Source organism: Malania oleifera, chromosome 1, assembly GCF_029873635.1.
Source record: "Malania oleifera isolate guangnan ecotype guangnan chromosome 1, ASM2987363v1, whole genome shotgun sequence".
Taxonomy (NCBI): Eukaryota; Viridiplantae; Streptophyta; class Magnoliopsida; order Santalales; family Ximeniaceae; genus Malania; species Malania oleifera.
In genome coordinates, this window is record NC_080417.1 from 83,510,341 (window position 1) to 83,518,465 (window position 8,125).

The 8,125-nt window shown below is 35.5% G+C and overlaps 1 long non-coding RNA gene across 1 annotated transcript; it reads left to right on the plus strand.

Annotated features, from left to right (window-relative positions):
* The first annotated feature begins 721 nt into the window (after positions 1–721).
* On the plus strand, positions 722–4,717 carry LOC131167198 (uncharacterized). The gene is made up of 3 exons (XR_009140058.1): positions 722–1,272; positions 2,024–2,117; positions 3,422–4,717. It is a non-coding gene; the product is annotated as an uncharacterized LOC131167198 (long non-coding RNA).
* Positions 4,718–8,125: the final 3,408 nt, after the last annotated feature.

The following is an 8,125-nucleotide window of genomic DNA, read 5'->3' on the forward strand; positions in this document are numbered from 1 at the left end:
TATCATAGGTACAAGTTTTATGCAAGTTGTTAGCTACCTAATGCAGCTCTCCTTCCCTCGAGTGTGGGACTAGTTGAGTGTGAAAAGAGTTAGGACATTGAATGTAGCACATGCGGAGACAAATGAACAATTACTATTTATAAATTTTAAGAATAGGCATAAATGAATAATTAATACCACCTAATGAATTTATTCTTCCAATATAAATGCTTTGGTCATTTTTCTGTAGATTTGTCGCTATTTCCTACACGGGTAACAACTATTTACCTCAACCATAAAAAGTGTTTTTAACTTGTTACATGCAAATTTTTCATCTTTATTATATTTTTCATTATATATATATATTCATGAATCAACAAGCAGTTTCACCTAATAAATTGTATTTTTTACCATGTGCAGTGGATTTGTCGTTGCATTTTGGGTGACTCATAGGTATTTGGCTTGACTTCAATAAATGTCGCAACCTCGTCACATGCAACTTCCCGTCCTCTTTATTTTATTTTATTTTTTTTATAATAAAGGAACTTTAGTGGACATTGTGTTCCAGCTAATCAATTTTTTTTTTAAATAAATCACTTAGATTTTCTTAAAAGTTTGTCGCTCATTTTGGGTGATCGACAACTATTTGCTCTGACTTTACAAGTGTTCTCACCTTGTTACATGCAGCTTTACCACCACCCCTTTACTCATCTATATAATTGTCAAGTTGAAGCAGTTTCTTTCAAAAAACTTTTGATTGCAACTCAGCTTTGAACTTCATATTCTAGATTAGTGGATTCTCCTCTCTCTTCCAGCCAAGAGATCCACAAGATATTTAATTTTTCAATTTAACCATTAGAACTCATTTTAGTGATGAATCCAAGCTTGATTTGCTAATATGGGGTATTCTCCTTATCATCATGAAAACATGTGGCTTGCTCTTCAATCAAGTGTGCTTGCACTGCAGGATAATGCTTCGTCCTAGTAAATATTTTTAAAATAATAGTGCATGCTCAATTTTAGTATGTAAATCAAGTTCTTGCCTAATCTTCATGGCGATTATTACTTCTAGGCTTGACATCATTTATTGGTAGGTTTCATGTTGATTCTAAGATGAGGAGAGACATCTACAGTATTTTCTTTAAATCTGTACTTCTAATCTCATATGTGCAATATCTCTTCTTAAATTTCTACATTACCATTGGTTATAACTATAAATATTGGTGGTGCAGCAGTGCACGATGAGGTGTCCATGTCAAGAAAAGGGCGAAAGAATGAGCAAAAACGGAAATGGTGAGTGATCAAAGATTTTATTTTGAATAATGGAAGATATGATTTTTAGCATAATCAAATAGTGCACAAGTGTTCAAGTCGCGTCGGCATTATTTTCATGTTTCATTCCTTTTTTGGTTCATAATAAATGGATTTTTCTTCAATGATGGAATTTTTGATAAAACGGCATAAAAAATTACACATAATAAAATATTAAGCAAAATTGCAGGATTTTGATTTGATATTTGGCATCAAGTACACTTCAAAACTAGCGTTGCTTCACAGCACTTTATCCTCAATATTGAAGGCTTTTTCTACCACAATGCTCCTGCTAAAAAAGGAACCTAGCATATAATTTTTTTAACAATTGGAACTATCTCCTTGCATAATTATTTTCTTTGCGGTTATATTTAATATTATTGGCATGTTATGCATTGACTTTATTTTTCATAGCAATATTATTTTCCATGGATGTATAAAAAATGTCATTCGCTTTTAAGTATTCACTAAGATGTAGGGACATGGGGATGCAAGTTTATGCTAATGCTTTAGTTTTTTTCATTACACTTCCTCCCACGAAAAAAAAAAGGAATCTTTCAGTTTACTCTTCTTTTTTTTTTTTCAATTATGCATAGGATAAGTGTGGATTTGATGATTTTTTATATGCACTAATGGGATATTTATGAGTATTCATGAACTTTTCCTTTTACGCTGCAAAAAGAGTGGATAGTTTGACTAGTGAGGTTGATAGTTTTTGCTTTGTGTTGTGCAGTTAGGAGCAACTCTAGGGAGGAGTGACTTCTAGAAAATGGTTTAATCTATCAGAAACAATGATGAGAGAAGGAACAAGCACCTGGAAATGGAAGGTGATACTATATGAGCATTGTAATTAACTTGATATAAATTTTCCTATCTATGCCTCTTTTCAAAAGTAAGGTTAGTTTCAGTTTTCCCAGAAAACAATCACTGTTATGACTCTTGAGGAAATATTGAAATTTATTATGGCTGTCTTAGGATAGGATGGATGTTACATTGCTAATACTAAAATTTCTAACTTGAAAGACATTATATTTTGTTTTTAACTTCCAATATTTTGTGCTCTGCCATTTCTCCTTTGAAAAATTTAAATTTAACTAAACAGCTACACAAATATCAAGGATCAAAAGGTATGGATTTGAGAAAGTTAACTATCACTTGTTAAAGAATGCAATTGCATTTATCTACTTAGTGTCATGAAGAATTCCAAATGTTTGATACATAACCTACTTAATGTAGTTCTTAAGCAATTTGAATTGTATCAAAATCATGATTAGGGTTATAAAGCAAGAATATCTGATGGGGTGGCCAAATATTTTCCTACTAACGTACAATGAAATTGGAAGAAAAAGCAAATAAATTTAAAATCTTAATGCATTTGATCAATTCTTTTGGTTACATTAGGTTTGATGATTTCTAGTTTTATTTCTTTTCAATCATTTAGTAAAACTAACTTGATATTTTTTTACCTTGGCCTTTTGGGAGTGATAAGTTGGGGCCTTTGATTTATGTAGATTTGAGCAGAATGTTCCCAGGCCCAGTCCATGAGGTGCCTAGCTTTGAAATCATTGGGTTTATGTGGACTAAACTAGCTTAAAGCTGAAAGAGCCTCACTCATAACCGACCCAATTAGTATATGGGTTGGAAAGAATACAAGCAACTCCAATTGTTAATGCAATCAAGGATTTTTACACTTTTAGTGGGAGTGCATGTGTGTAGCAGTTTTTTTTTTTGAAATAATTGTGTTAACAGTATTTTGTGTTGTTAACACCTTATAATACTTAGATACACTTAAATGCGAAAAAAAATTTAAAAAATAAAAAATAAGCATAGCATAACATAACATAAAAACTCAAAGAAGAGACAAAGAGTGATGAGTTGTAAGACTGAACCAAATATAAATTTCCAAACGTTATAAATTAGCTATGGTAAGATTAGGATAAACTGAGCCTCATACTTACAATATTTTTTTTTTTAAATCTCAATCAAAATTAAAGCACACTTTAGTTTCTCTCGGTTATTTTTATATTTTCAATTTTCACTGTTCACTTAATTTCTTTTATAATAGCTATATGTTGTAAATAAATCCCTTTTGGTGCTTCTTATAGTAACAAGGCTCTTTTCATTCATGCAGGATGATTTAGGTTTCAACCTTGATGCCCATAATATGGGATATAGTAGAAAACACAAGTCGGATATGGCATTGCAATGCCCAGGTTGTGGCAAAATCGACTACATGGTAAAAGAAACAACCCTTGTAACCCTCATTGGAGTGTAGCTGCCTCTTGATCCTTGGGTCTCAGCTTCCTTCTTTCACTCAAATTCCCTGTATTGTGCAAAACCAATGATGCAATTCATCAAGCCTAGAGTTGGTGTTTTCCTCGAACATAGGATAACATTTACAACAGTAAAAATTAACATTTGAGTTTATAAAAATTAAAAATAAATTTAAACACATAAAACATATACAAAAATTATAATTTAAATTTTGAAAATATATATATATATATATATATATATATATAATGGAAATCATTTTAAAGAGATTGCGTTGACTCTTTTCATTTTCTTGAGTTCCAATCCTCATCCTTAATTGACATTGTAGCACGGAATTGGAAACTTGAAATAGAGCTATGCAAACCTTTTCTATGTAGACTTAAGAAACTGAAAAGCCATACACACACACTCCAATGCTAATTTATAAAAACATAAAACAAAAAAAAGTAAAGTAGAAAAAAAAATGAAAAAAAAAATAAAAAAACTAAAATAAGAGATAAAGGGGGTATGAAGTGGGGGCTCTATAAGGCTAGCAATCTTTGCAACCAGGGAAGTGCCAAGAGACTAATGAGCTTCCCTGCTCATATTAGTCAGCTAGGTATTTCAAAGCTCCAATGCTTCCACTACCTTCCTGCCACCATCCACCGGTCAGTCCCCACCACCATCGCTACCACAACTTGCCCTTCTCTTTTTCTCCTTCTTCATTTTTTTTCTTGTGGCTATACTTAGTGATGCTTCATTCTTTCATCGTTTCATATCTGACATCCAAATTTCGTCAAGTATTATTTGGCTACATAGCCATTGTCAATAGTTAGGAAGCTGGCACATCGTCATTACTCGAACGAAACAGATGAATGGTTAAGAAACCTTGATTTTCTTCCCAACACCAAGGAGAGGCAATACAACTATTCAATATTTGAATGCTTTAGCGACGAGATTCTAACACATAACAACAGAGATGATGGAATTGAAGACTGGATGCAATAATCAAACAAACCTTTTTGAAACTAGGTATTATGAATGTTAGAATTTTTTGTTGAGTATATATGGGAAGGGAAAATCTTCATTTATAAGGGCTTGTTAAATCTTGTTAGGGATTTTTGTATATCCTATATATACTCATTCAATTGAATTGATAAAAGTCATTACTCAATGTGTATTCTTGTTTTTATTTGCACCACCACTTTATAAGTCTTATTAATTATCATAGAAATAAGGTAAAGAAAAATAAAGAACTGGGCCTTGAGCCTAGGGGTTTTATTATGTTAGTCCCAAATAAGAGGTCCTGCAATTAACATAGGACAAAAGAATGCAGATTCAGTAAATTACCTTGAGTTGTGAGCTTAACCTTTCAAAGATATGACACAAGATTTACTCCTTGTTGGGCTTTTGTGGAGCCTAGTTGTGTTTTAATTTGGATGCCGACCTGACCCCTATTTAATTAGAGATTTCTATCCTAAGGCTTAGTCCATGGAGCGCAGGCGCAACATATAAAAAGGATTGCTTTCGGGTGATTAGGATTTGTGTGGTTGTACCTGCGAGAGAGCGAGAGGGAGAGCATTGTATCGCCGCACTCTCTGTGTTTTCTTCCTGATAATATTGAAATCCCTGCAACTCCGTGGACGTAGGCAAAATTGTCGAACCACGTAAATATTGTCTTGTGCGTGTGATTGATTTTTATTTGGCATTATTTTTCTCTATTTTTGTTTCTCACAGGTTGTGGGAATTTGTTCTTTATTCCCAACAATTGGTATCAGAGCCAAGGGTTAGGTTCGAGTGGGAGCAATGGCAGAGGAAGTGGGAAAGGCGTCTAGAATAGAAAAATTTGATGGCATAGACTTTGGATTCTGGAGGATGCAGATCGAGGATTATCTCTATGGGAAGAAGTTACATCTACTGCTTCTAGGAGAAAAACCTACTACTATGAAGGACGAGGAATGGACTCTCCTTGACAGACAGGTACTGGGAGTTATAAGATTAACTCTGTCCAGGTCTGTTGCACACAACGTCGTGAAGGAGAAAACTACAGCAGATCTGATGAAGGTTTTGTCTGGTATGTATGAAAAACCATCAGCAAATAACAAGGTACATCTAATGAAGAAATTATTTAATTTAAAGATGGCAGAAAATGCATTTGTAGCACAACATCTGAATGAGTTCAATACTATCACAAATCAATTATCGTCTGTAGAAATTGATTTTGATGATGAGATTCGTGCACTGATCGTTTTGGCTTCGTTGCAAATAGTTAGGAGGCAATGAGGATGGCAGTAAGCAACTCTACTGGAAAGGAAAAACTGAAGTATAATGATATACGGAATTTAATTCTGGCTGAGGAGATTCGCAGAAGAGATGCAGGCAAAACCTCAGGATCCGGCTCTACCCTAAACCTTGAGACCAGAGGCAGAGGTAATGATCGAAATTCAAATCGGGGTAGATCAAAATCCAGAAATTATAATCGAAACAGAAGTAAATCTAGACCTAGCCAAAAGGGACAATGCTGGAACTGCGGGAAAACGGGTCACTTTAGGAGACAATACAAAAGTCTTAAGAAGAAGAGTGAGAATGATTCTACTAATGCTGTAACAGAAGAGGTATAGGATGCACTACTTCTTGTAGTAGACAGTCCACTTGATGATTGGGTTTTGGACTCAGGAGCTTCCTTTCATACTACTTCACACTATGAAATTATACAGAACTATGTAGTAGGAGATTTTAGTAAGGTGTATTTGGCTGATGGTACAGCCTTGGATGTTGTGGGTATGGGAAATGTCCGGATGTCACTGCCAAATGGGTCTGTTTGGTTACTAAAGAAGGTACGACACATTCCTGACTTGAGAAGGAATTTGATTTCTATCGGACAGCTTGATGATGAAGGGCATGCGATGCTGTTTGCTGGTGGCACTTGGAAGGTTACAAAGGGATGCTGTTTGCTGGTGGTACTCTATACATGACCTCAAGTCCAAGAGATACAATTGCAGTTACTGAAGCAAGTACTGATACAAGCTTATGGCACCGCAGACTTGGTCACATGAGTGAGAAGGGGATGAAGATGCTACTGTCAAAAGGGAAACTACCGGAATTGAAGTCCGTTGATTTTGACTTGTGTGAAAGCTGCATCTTAGGAAAGCAGGAAAGGGTGAGTTTATTGAAAAGTGGTAGAACACCGAAGGCTGAAAAATTGGAGTTAGTGCACACAGATTTATGGGGTCCTTCTCTTATTGCATCCCTTGGGGGTTCAAGGTACTACGTTACTTTCATTGATGACTCAACCAGAAAGGTATGGGTTTATTTTCTGAGAAATAAATATAATGTATTTGAAACTTTTAAGAAGTGGAAGGCTATGGTTGAAATAGAGACAGGTTTGAAAGTAAAGTGTTTGAGGTCGGACAATGGCGGAGAGTACATAGATGGAGGGTTCAGAGAGTATTGTGCTGCACATGGAATCAAAATGGAAAAGACCATTCCTGGGACACCACAGCAGAATGGTGTGGCTGAGCGCATGAACAGAACTCTCAATGAGCATGCTAGGAGTATGAGGCTACATGCTGGACTACCAAAAACTTTCTAGGCTGATGCTGTCAGTACTGTAGCTTATCTGATAAACCAAGGACCTTCAGTTCCTATGGAGTTTAGACTTCCTGAAGAGGTTTGGAGCGATAAAGAGGTAAATTTTTCTTACTTAAGAGTTTTTGGTTGTGTTTCTTATGTTTATGTTGATTCTTATGCTTGTAGTAAACTTGATGCAAAGTCCAAAATATGCTATTTCATTGGTTATGGTGATGAGAAATTTGGCTATAGGTTTTGGGATGAACAAAACACGAAAATCATCAGAAGTAGAAATGTGATATTTAACGAACAGGTTATGTACAAGGACAGGTCAACCGTAGTGTCAGATGTCACAGTGATAGACTAGAAAAATTCTGAGTTTATTAACGTAGATGAGTTGACTGAAAATACTGTCCAAGAAAGGGGTGAAGGTGATAGGGAGAGTGTAGAATCACAGGAATTTCAAATTACACCTGTAGCTGCGGTCCGTAGATCTTCCAGGGACACTAGACCTCCACAGCGTTATTCACCTGCTTTAAATTATCTTCTGCTAACTGATGGTGGTGAGCCAGAGTGTTATGATGAAGCCTTGCAGGACAAAAGTTCAAGCAAGTGGGAGTTAGCCATGAATGATGAGATGGACTCCTTGTTGGGGAATCAGACATGGGAACTAACTGAATTTTCAGTTGGGAAGAAGGCTCTGCACAACAAGTGGGTATACTGAATAAAGAACGAACATGATGGTAGCAAGCACTACAAAGCCAAATTAGTTGTCAAAGGGTTTCAGCAAAAGGAAGGCATTGACTTTATAGAAATATTTTCTCTAGTTGTGAAGATGTCAACAATTAGATTGGTACTGGGAATGGTGGCTGCAAAAAATCTACATCTTGAGCAGTTAGATGTGAAAACGACATTCCTTCACGGTGACTTGGAGGAAGACATCTACATGATTCAGCCAGAAGGGTTCATTGTCCAGGGACAAGGGAATTTAGTCTGCAAACTGAGAAAGAGT